The sequence below is a fragment of the Archocentrus centrarchus genome, chromosome 22 (assembly GCF_007364275.1).
Source record: "Archocentrus centrarchus isolate MPI-CPG fArcCen1 chromosome 22, fArcCen1, whole genome shotgun sequence".
NCBI lineage: Eukaryota > Metazoa > Chordata > Actinopteri > Cichliformes > Cichlidae > Archocentrus > Archocentrus centrarchus.
Genome location: NC_044367.1, coordinates 5,821,071 through 5,832,514, shown reverse-complemented (window position 1 = coordinate 5,832,514; position 11,444 = coordinate 5,821,071).

Here is an 11,444-nt window from a genome sequence, read left to right as displayed (position 1 = left end):
GTACGTATGAGAGGATGAATAATTGATGCTCCGTTCAAACGGCTCTTCGGAGACGTTATTGAGCTCGAGTCGCTGTCCTGAAACAATAATGCTCACCGCCAATTTACACCACCTTTAAAACTGATCTGTCATTTTCACTTCAGCCTGACTGGGACAACCCCAGTCTGGCTTTAATATGCTGGTCTTGCTGCATTGTTTGGTGGAAGAGTTAAGTCTTGTACACAGTCTGAATGTTCTGTAAAGTGTCACATGATATTTACAAATGTGTTGAATACAACTTCAGTTTAAAATAAGAATGTGGTGGGTTTTTCTTTAATGAACTCTTTGTTATAGTGCGTCTCTGCTTGGATTTTAGGCGTGATTCGCTCACTACACATTCACTGTTAGAGCAAAGCGTCCCCATGGCTTTATTTAACCGTTCATATCATCAGAGCCGCTTGTTTGTGGTTCTGTTTACATTTATTTAGGAGTAAAATCAATGGCAGTGATAAGGTTCTTTGCTAAGTATATAGAAAGCATTTGTCAGCAAACTTGATAACTCTTACATACATACCAGGGATGCTCCAGGCTCAGAATGGACCTTTCTGGGGGACTCCACATACAGTGTATCACAAAAGTGAGTACACCCCTCACATGTCTGCATATATTTAAGTATATCTTTTCATGGGACAACACTGACAAAATGACACTTTGACACAGTGAAAAGGAGTCTGTGTGCAGCTTATATAACAGTCTTCATGTAGAGCAACAATTCGTCTTTTAAGATCCTCACAGAGTTCTTTGCCATGAGGTGCCATGTTGGAACTTTCAGTGACCAGTATGAGAGAGTGTGAGAGCTGTACTACAAAATTGAACACACCTGCTCCCTACGCACACCTGAGACCTAGTAACACTAACGAGTCACATGACATTTTGGAGGAGAAATGACAAGCAGTGCTCAATTTAAGGGTGTAGTCTCTTAGGGGTGTACTCACTTTTGTGATACACTGTAACACTAAGCACAGCCAGTCCTGTAATAGCAACTGAGGCTGACTTCACAACAATAACAGGCATGTTTACTGCCTGGTACAGAATTACAGTTTCATAAAAAACTGTACAGTTAGTGATTTTTTTTTTTTTAAGTAATTCATCTTTTTGGTTTTTTGTTAAGGCTTAAAATTAGAAATATGGTTGGGGTTGGTTCTAATCATTTGTTAGCCATTTGTGGCAAATCTTAATATCTTAAGAGAGATGGAAAAAACTTTAGGAGTGACCAAATCAACAGTTTGGTGCATTCTTAAAGAGGAGGAGGAGGACTGCACTGTGAGCTGAGTGACACCTGGAAGTCCTGGAAGACCGTGAAAGAGAGCTAAAGTGTACCAGAACCTCTTCTTCTTCATATCATCTAACTGTGCCAAGTATGCATATCACTGCCAAAGGCTGCAGTCAAGACACGCCTCTGTGAATGTAAATACAGTGGGATGCAAACTGGTAATACTCACTCAGTCACAGGTAAGACTCAGGAAGAGAAAGGCCAGATTAAACTTCTTTAGAAAACCGAGACATAAACTTGCTCTGCAACTAGATTCTTTGGACAGATGAAATTAAGATGTGCTTGAACTAGCAGGAGGAAAAAATAATACAGCGAAGGAAGAAAGAAGGGGCACATCATCTGTTGAGTTGGGTGGAGGCAGTGTGAGGGCATGGGGATGTATGGGTTACTGGTGGATGATGAGCCAAAATGCAGTGTGAGAGCAAACCAGGAGGTCTGAGAGGCAGAGAAACGGCTGCAGTTCCACTCCTGAACCTCTGGATGTCTCTGCAGCTCCACTCTAAGCACAAACACACCTCCCCAGCAGCTCTGTGCTAAAAAACTGTTTTTAACTACAGTGTCTGATAAACATCATCTAACACAGTGTTTTCATACAGTTATTAACTTCTGCTGAACACATTAATGTCTTTTTTTTTCTTTTCGCACATACCTGATTCCTCTGCTTCACCTATGAGAAGAAAGAAACTCATGGTTCTCGGCTAAATATCAACAAACAAGAAACACTGACATAACAAAAGACTGCACACACACACACAGTCACGAGTGCATAGACTTTTATCTTCCTCCTACATCCTGACAAAACGTGATGACTCATTGCTGTGAGGACCTGATGATACCAACTGACTCAATGATCGGCACTATCAACAGTCTGCAGAGACTCTTCAATATTCCAGAAAGAACCCAAACAATCACCTCTAAGAACAAGCAAATGGTGACAGTGGGAAGAAAAAACTCCCTTTTAACAAGAAGAAACCTCCAGTAGGACAGGCTGAGGGAGGTTAAGAGACAGAGAAGAGAGAAAAGGAGAGCACAGAGAGACAAGCCACCCTTTTACTTCTGAGTTCCCATCAAGTAAAGCGATGAGATCATGAAAAGCAAATAAACTAAGGTTAAAAAAAAATACTCTCTGTCCCTAATCTCATGTAACACTTTCATCTCCTGCCAAACTAATGCTGCTATGTTCTTTAAAAAAAAAAAGTGTGATGACTCAAGAGGCTGGGTTTTACTTTCATTAAAAGAAAAAAAAAAAGGCAGGGGCGTTTATTAAAACTCATTTCTTCTCATCTTTGGGTTTAATGACTGACAGGATCAACATCATCATCAGCCTGACGTTCGTTAGCGCCGCAATGGCCGATTACTGCTGATGGCTTCACACCTTTAATGAAACGAGTCATTAAACACGAGTGAGACTGAGGTCAGCTTCACCTCCTCCACCTGCAGAAAAAAAAAGCAGAGGTCAAAGGTCAGTACTGCCTGCTTGACAAACAAGTCTACAGTGTGGAAAACATGGAGGTTTGGGACACTTGACATTGTTCTGTGCCATCGTGGACAGCTGGAACATCACACAGCACTCTGAAAGAGGTGAAAGCAATGGACAGGAATATAGTTATAGTATTTAATTTAGCTGTTTGAATCAAGTCCTCATTATTTCACAAATTCTGAACCAAACAGTGTTTGACATCTTTACATCTCTACTTTCCAGGCATATTAGGCATATCCTAATAAAATAGAAATCAGTACTGTCTTCCAAATATGGTTATACAAGTCCAACATAGCAAGAGCAATAATGCTATGAGTCAAAGTCCCATTTAAATGATCTTGGCAAAAACCCGGTACAGGAGTGTGTGCAACAGATGTTGTTTCATTTAATATCATATTCCAAAGATGTTCAAAAGCAGGATAATCTGGGAAAGGTGTCTCAAAGAAAAAATACATTGTTGGCACACTTGCAGAAGACAAGTACTCCAGTACATGAGCACACGCAGGATCATGAACTCACATAACACACCAATCATCAACTAAGGATATCTTAGCATTGACCCTTACCTGCCTTGCCAGATATTTTTTCATGTCAATAAATGTAATAAATAGTATACAATGTGCAAAAGTGCTGAAAGTGCTTATGAATGTCACCTTCATGCAATGCAAATGCCAACTGCAGTTAAAGTGTTGCAACAACAGAAAAGCTGACCAAATTGGAGCGCGATACTTTTGTGTTATTCAAAGGGTGCGTGAGAATACTCAGCAGTTTAGTGAATTCTACTTTTTATGCTAACTTTATATTTTCTAGGTGTTGGGAATCATTCCTGATAGCTCATGTGACATGCTTCAGTCTGCCAAATCCACAACGAGCACTGAATCAGCGGCAGCACAGGTCAGCTGATCACAGACTATACACAATGAAAAACTTGCTGGAGCTAACAACGCAAATTATCATGTGACTTACCTCTAAATGATGATTTTCTCCCACAGCACCTCTACACCTGATCTTAGGGTTCCCCCACGCGTCAAATCCCACTTTAACCCCTACTGGTAAGTGAAGCTAATGCAGAAGGGACAATGCATTTTTTAAAGGTCAGCATTCGGTGACTTTCTGGTTGAAAAATGGACTTCTGGTTGTAAAGAAGTCTATGGAAACTGACCCTTGCCCAGTGACCTCTTTAAACACCTTCCTGATGATTTTATGGGCTTAATTGCTGGTTTCACGTAATATTTACTGAAACACAAAGTTCATTTGTAAATTGTGCCCCTTGTTAGAGTAAGAAAGGAGCATAAACTAGGGTGTGCTTATTGGCTAATGGCATATGAATACAGTTCTTTAGCTAAAGAGTAGGAAGTCCCTTGGTTTCACAGTCAGAACCACCCCCCTCTCCTGTACACACCTGTACCAAAATATTGATAGTGAAAACATTCAGTATGAGGCTTCATAATGGTGAAGCAAAAGGTGGAGTCAGGGTGACTGCATCCATTCAAGCTGTTCTCATCACACATAACATAATGCTCTTTTGTCAGATGCCTCCCGTGTATCCACGTTACACACAAGATGTTCTTTGGTGTTGGTGCTTTGGCTACATCAGTGTCAGGCGTGGACAGGTATGGTCCCATTTTAGTAGAGACCTGCAAATTCTGTAATAGCAGGCTGGAGGGGTGCTTGTGGCATAATTTCCATGTTTATCAGCGAGGAAACCTTGGTTCATGTGCCTTTGGGCCCTTTGAGTTTAGCATTTTCTTTGAGCATTTTTCTGTCCTGATTTACTTTAACTTCCACTGCTTAGGTTTAGGGATTAAAAGCTGCATGGTTAGGTATAGGCATTAGATTGGGTTTTGGAAAAGATTATGGTTTGGGAAAAAAAACAGGACTGTTCACAACAGTAACCCTGTTTTTGTTCCCCAGTTGAGAGTGATGGATCCTTCCAATGGGAGAATAAACTTCAGTCTTAGAGCCAGGCTTCTGAAGCCAAACTGGTTTGTCTGCTTTTGTACCTCATAAATTTAACTGTTTCTTATCCCTTGTCACAGGTTAAATATGTGCCGATGGGGTTTTCTCTTCTTGCACCTTTCTTTCTCTCTTTCTGATCCAACAAACCACCTTGCACCTGCTCAGGTTTATCTCTGATAATAATAACTTGTGCTGAAGAAAACTTTCCCAGAATGCAACTCAGAACACAACTAGAGAATTGGTCATTGATAAATATAACTAATTCAATGTAAGTGCTCACAGAATCAGATCCCCCTGTGGGACCATAAGAGGACTGATTTTTCTTCACAAACTTAAACGTCACATCATGTCTCCAGCAGCCACGGCGTGTCTCCAAAATACTTCTACAGATTTTTGTGATGTTTTGACTTCTGGTGCATGTTGGGAATTAGAGAGATCAGCCCCAGTGAAAGTGCAGATGAAAAACGGGCAGAGTTTTCATCCCTAACGCTTTGTTTCATCATCCGTCCATCACGGCCAATGATGAAAGGCCGCTCGTTATGCCTCCGGTGAGCGACTGGCACCGTTGGATCTAAATTCCACATCAGACCTCCTCACTGAGACAGACAGCCAGAGGTTATTAGAAGGAGCTCCAGGTCTGAGCACCTCAACGCACACACACACACACACACAGTGCTGCCTGTGATCTATGATTCATGTGCGCTCATTTAAAATAGTGTGAAATATTTAAAGTTGGCTGGTCGGCCTCAGAGGGTCGAATGACTGACCTCTCTGCTCTTATTACTGCATGAAGAGGAGGAGAGAGTGGAGGAGGGGAAGCAAGAAAGGAGAGGAAGATAATAACACGGGAGTAAAGAGGATTGGATGCAAAAATGAAGAAATGGTTTGATATGAACTTCATGATGGAATTGCCATTTTGGGTTATTCAGTCTTCATTTTAACCCCAGAAGCTGTGGTAGAGCAGGTTTTCCTGGCAACTCGCTCTCGTCTTTTTATCATTTTTTCTATGAAGCTTTCATTAGGTGTAGCTAAAAGTGGCTGGTTAGCAAGGTAAATCCAATTGAGATTTTTGCATCATAATACAATGGATGCTTGAACCTTATGGAAGAAAGCTCAGGAGAACAGTCTACCCTACCTGGGCTATGGTTACTGGGGCCCCACCCTCGAGCCTGTCCTGGAGGGGGTGCTTGAGGAAGCACGCCTGGCAGCTGGGCCTTAACCCACAGGGCTTGGCCTGGTCCAGCCCAAAGAAGAGAAATGGGCCTGCCCTCCTGTAGGCCCACCACCCAAAGGAGGTGTCATAGGGGTCGGGTGCAGTGTGTGTCAGGCGGCCACCAAGGGCGGTTCCAGATCGAACCTCAGCTATCAAGGCAGTCTATTGGGACAAGGAATGTCACCGGCTTAAAAGAATCCACAGAGTCAACTGAGTGTAGATGTAGTGGTAGATCGTTCCACAGCCTTGGTGCCACTGACTGAAAGGCTCTGTCCCCCCTAGTCTTTAGTCGTGTGCGGGGAACAATTAACATATTTTGAGCCTGTGAATGAAGACAGCGAGAAGCAGTATATTTTATGAGAAGCTGGGAAATATAATCTGGAGCCTGGCCGTTTAATGCTCTGTATGTGAATACGAGAATTTTAAAACGAATCCTAAAATCGATTGGGAGCCAATGTAAGGAATGTAAAATCGGGGTAATGTGAGCTTGTTTGCTAGAATGCGTTAATAATCTGACTGCAGCATTTTGTATTGCTTGGAGACGTGAAAGAGATGATTTGTGCAAGCCAGTAAAAAGGGCATTATAATAATCTAAACAAGAAGACACAAATACATGGATAATTTTTTCCAGATCAGCCTTGGAGACCATATGTCATAATTTAGAAATGTTCCTTAAATGAAAGAAGCAGGAATGAGACAAAGATCTTACATGGGAATCGAAGCTCAAAGAGGAATCGAATATTACACCAAGATTATGGATGTTGGACTTATCAGTAGGACAAAAGGAGGCAAGAGCCTGACTGATTTTCAGATATAGATCAGGAGGAGCTATAATCATAGTCTCAGTCTTATTGGCGTTTAACTCAAGGTAATTACTGGAGAGCCACTCACCGATCCGGGTTAAACACTGGACTAGGGTGGACAACCTATCCAGCTGTTGGAGTTTAAAAGACATATACAGCTGAATGTCATCAGCGTATAAATGGTAAGAAATTACCTTAAAAGATTGAATGAGGCCAGCTAAAGGGAGCAGGTAAAAAGAAAATAATAATGGACCCAGGACTGAACCCTTGGGACTCCACAATTTAGGAAGGCAATGGTGGAACTGAATTTGCTGGTCCTAACTGAGATCGTCCTATCCAATAAATAAGAGGAAAACAAGTCTACTGCTGAGCCAGAGATACCAGCCAAAACCTTAAGCCTGTTCAGCAAAATATTATGATCAGTGGTTTCAAAGGCTGCACTGAGATCAAGTAAAATAATGACAGAACAATTCCCTGCATCAGAAACATCATTCTAGATTCAACAGTGCAGACTCAGTAAAGTACTGCATTCGAAAGCCAGACTGAAAAGGATTTAAAATCTGTAAATTGGATAGTAAAGATCTGAACTAACTGAAAATTTCTCTAATAATTTACTAACAAATGGCAGTTAGTAAAATGAGGTAAATACAACCTCAGATGAACAACAAAACATTACATACACATTATTTCCTCATCAGCCTTCACACACACATGAACTTGAGTGACATCCCATTCTTAATCCATAGAGTTTAATATGGCCCACTCTTTGCAGATATAACAGCTTCTGGTCTTCTGGGAAGGCTTTCCACAAAGTTTAGAAGTGTTTATGGGAATTTTTGACCATTGTGAGGTCAGACACTGATGTTGGAAGAAAAGGCCTGGCTCACAGTCTTCACTCTAATTCATCCCAAAGGTGTTCTATCGGGTTGAGGTCAGGAGTCTGTGCAGATCACTCAAGTTCTTCCACACCAAACTCGCTCATCCATGTCTTTATGGACCTGCTTTGTGTGTTGGAACAGGAAGGGGCCATCCCCAAACTGTTCCCACAATATTTGGATCATGAAATTGTCCAAAATGTTGTGGTAAACTGAAGCATTAAGCGTTCCTTTCACTGGAACTAAGCAGCCAAACCCAACTCCTGAAACACAACCCCACACCATAACCCCCCCTCCACCAAACTTTACACTTGGCACAATGAAGTCAGACAAGTACTGTTCTCCTGGCAACTCCTGCCAAACCCAGACTCGTCCATCAGATTGGCAGAAGGAGTGATTTGTTACTCCAGAGAACACGTCTGCTGTTCTAGAGTCCAATGGCAGTGTGCTTTACACCACTGCATCCGACGCTTTGCATTGCGCTCGGTGATGTAAGGCTTGGATGCAGCTGTTCGACCATGGAAACCCATTCATGAAGCCCTCTCCACACTGTTCTTGAGCTAATTTGAAGGACACATGAAGTTTGGAGGGCTGTGTGACTCTGCAGAAATTTGGCGACCTCTGCGCACTATGGACCTCAGCATATGCTGACCCTGCCTTGTGATTTTATGTGGTCTACCACTTCATGGCTGAGTTGCTGTCATTCCCAATCACTTCCACTTTGTTATGATACCACTAACAGCTGACTGTGGAATATTTAGTGGGGAGGAAATTTCATGACCGAACCGGTTGCACAGGTAGCATCCTATCACTGTACCACGCTGGAATTCACTGAGCTCCTGAGAGCGACCCATTCTTTCACAAATGTTTGTATAAGCAGTCTGCATGACTAGGTGCTTGATTTTATACACCTGTGACCATGGATGTAATTGGTACACCTGAATTCAATGATTTGGATGGGCGAGTGAATACTTTTGGCAAAATAGTGTATTACACCATGTCAGTATTTATTTATCAAAATAATTGTGGAGAATTAGGAGCGTAAGAAGCAGTCAGGTGCTGCTAATGAACTTAATTAACTGATTATCAGCAAGTGTGAGCACCTCTGTAAAAAGAGATGTTTTGGCACTTTTCTGGTCTGGAGCATTCAAACGAGTGTTAATATAATGCCAAGGATGATCTTAGAGAAGCATTTGTTGCTATCCAGCAATCTTGTAAGTGTTATAAGGCCATTTCTAAATAATATGAAGTTCATCATTCTAAAGTGAGAAAGCTTGTTCACAAGGGGAAAACATCCAAATCAAAAGCCAATATTCCTGGAAAATTCACCCCTAGATCAGACTGGACATTGCCTAAAAAACACAAGAGCTGCATTTTAGACTCTACAGGCCTCATTTAGCATGTTAAATGTAAAAGACAATACAAGTATGGTTTGTTTGGAAGGGTTGCCAGGAGAACGCCTCTTCTCTGTAAAAAGAACATTGGCAGCATGGCTTAGGTTTGTAAAGCTGCATCTGAACAAACCACAAGACGTCTGGAACAATGTCCTTTGGACAGCTGAAAACCAAGTGGAGACATTTGGCCATAATGTTTGGTGAAAACCAAACAGGGTATCAGCACCAGCACCTCACACCAACTGTTAAGCACTGTGGTGGAGATGATTTGGGTACCTTGCAGTCATTGAGTCGACCACAAACTCCTCTTTATACCAAAGTATTCTAGAGTCAAATGTGAAGCTATCTGTCTGACATCTAACACTTGACCAAAACTGGCTCATGCAATAGGACAGTGTTCCCAAGCAAATATACAACAGAGTGAAACAGGCTGAAAAAGAAGTCCAAAGTCCAAACTTCAACCTGCTTAAGGGAGCTGTGCATAAACAAACTCCACCTATAAACTCCAAATTTCTCCACAATGATGTGAGACTCATAAAGTCATAGAGAAAATGATTTTTTCAAATTACTGCTACTAAAGGTGGTTGTGCAAGCTACTGAATCATAGCTTATAGGGCATATTCAGTTTGTTACAGGGCTGCGTCTACATTTTTGGCTTAAGTTTTATTAAATAAATAATCACACGGTTTAGTATGTCATGTGTTGTTCATCTGAAGTTACTTCTTCCTTTCCCTTTGGGGGGGGGGGTCACCAGAACAGATCATCTGCCTCCATCTCACCCTAACCCCAGCATCCTCCTCTGTCACAGCAACCCTCTACATGTCCTCCTTCACTACATCCATGAATCTTCTCAGATGATTTTTTTTTTCCTATTATGTCCTGATCCATAAAACCTTGGACTTGAAAAAGGTGTTCATCTTTGTATCTATAAAATATTGTGTAAAATATGAACTTATCTCAGACATTTTTCACAAAGCTCTAATTTTCTTGCCACTACTTGCTGACAAGAAACCAGAAAACAAACAGCCAAGGAAGGAAGAGGAAGAGAAGAAAGGAAAGACAAAAGCAGAGAAAACCTGGCAGCCGACTGAGCGGTGGCGTCGTCTAATATTCTGGCGAGGGGCGGGATGGCTGAATGTGTCAAACAGAAGAAATGATGCAATCTGGTAACAAATTCGAGAGAAAATTTTATTATGAATATGGCACCTGTAAGATGGTCAAAACCGGGTTACAGAAAGACAACCATGTATGTGACATGTTCCTCTGAACGGATGAGAACCTAGTAAACTTATAAAAGAACAACTGCTATAAAAATGAAGTATGTACATTTTGCAGCATTATTCATGGTAAATGAACTCAAAAAGATGTCTTTCGAAAAATAATAATAAAAAAATAAGCCAGGCACTCAAAGTTAGCATCAGTTAGTCATGAGTTTCCCCCCCTCTTCTGAGAGGGGGAAAAAAATAGAAATGTACCATAGTTTTCTCTTTTTTAATATTTTAATTTGTTTGTATTTAGAATTTTATAACACTGTTAACATTGATAATAAGAGATTCCCTCTCTCCCGTATTTCAGCTACTTGGCACCAAGTTCCTCATAAAAGAATCTGTATAATTGTACAAGAAATAGTTAAAAACACAGACACAGTTTTTTTTCACAGGTAAATGAAGTGATTTTCAATATTTGTATTTCTTAAACACTATGTATTTTTGACAGCAGCTGTGATTAAGGTTTTTAAGTTTTTAAAATCACCAGCAAAGTTTTCATTTTTCGACATAAAACACAGAAAAAAAACATTGAAACAGCTCGGACCGGCTGTTTGGTTTTTGTTACATGTGGGTGTATTTCCTGGTTTTCGTCTGAGTTATGTATCCCCCCCACCCACCCCGCACCACCATCACCACCACCACCGCCACCACCACTCTTGCCCGGTTCGTTACCAAACGGGGCGAGTCATTCAGTTTTGCCCCTCCACCCCGCTTTTCATGCAAAAACTGCCAAAAAGTAGAAAATGCTAAAATCTAGAGGAGCAACAAAATGCTTCCAAAATGACAAATTTAACATTCAGCCACAAACGACCCAACAATGAACTGGCAGCTCAAGTGGCCCAGACCACATTTCCCTTACTGAGCACAAAAAATAAGCACATTGTTCCATCTCATAACCTGGGTTTGTGTTGTTGTCGTACACATTAGTTGCAGTAACAAGACATCAAATCTTCACAGACAGCACACAAGCTACAGACTGGTTTTCCTGATGTGAATGGGGGCCCGCATCAGTTTTACAATAGACTGGGCTCGACAGACTTTGACAAAATTTAAAAAAATAAATAAATAAACCCTGCTGGACTGAAAATCAAATCAAAACAAAAACAAACAAAAAAGCCATGTGAAACGCATCGGACAAAC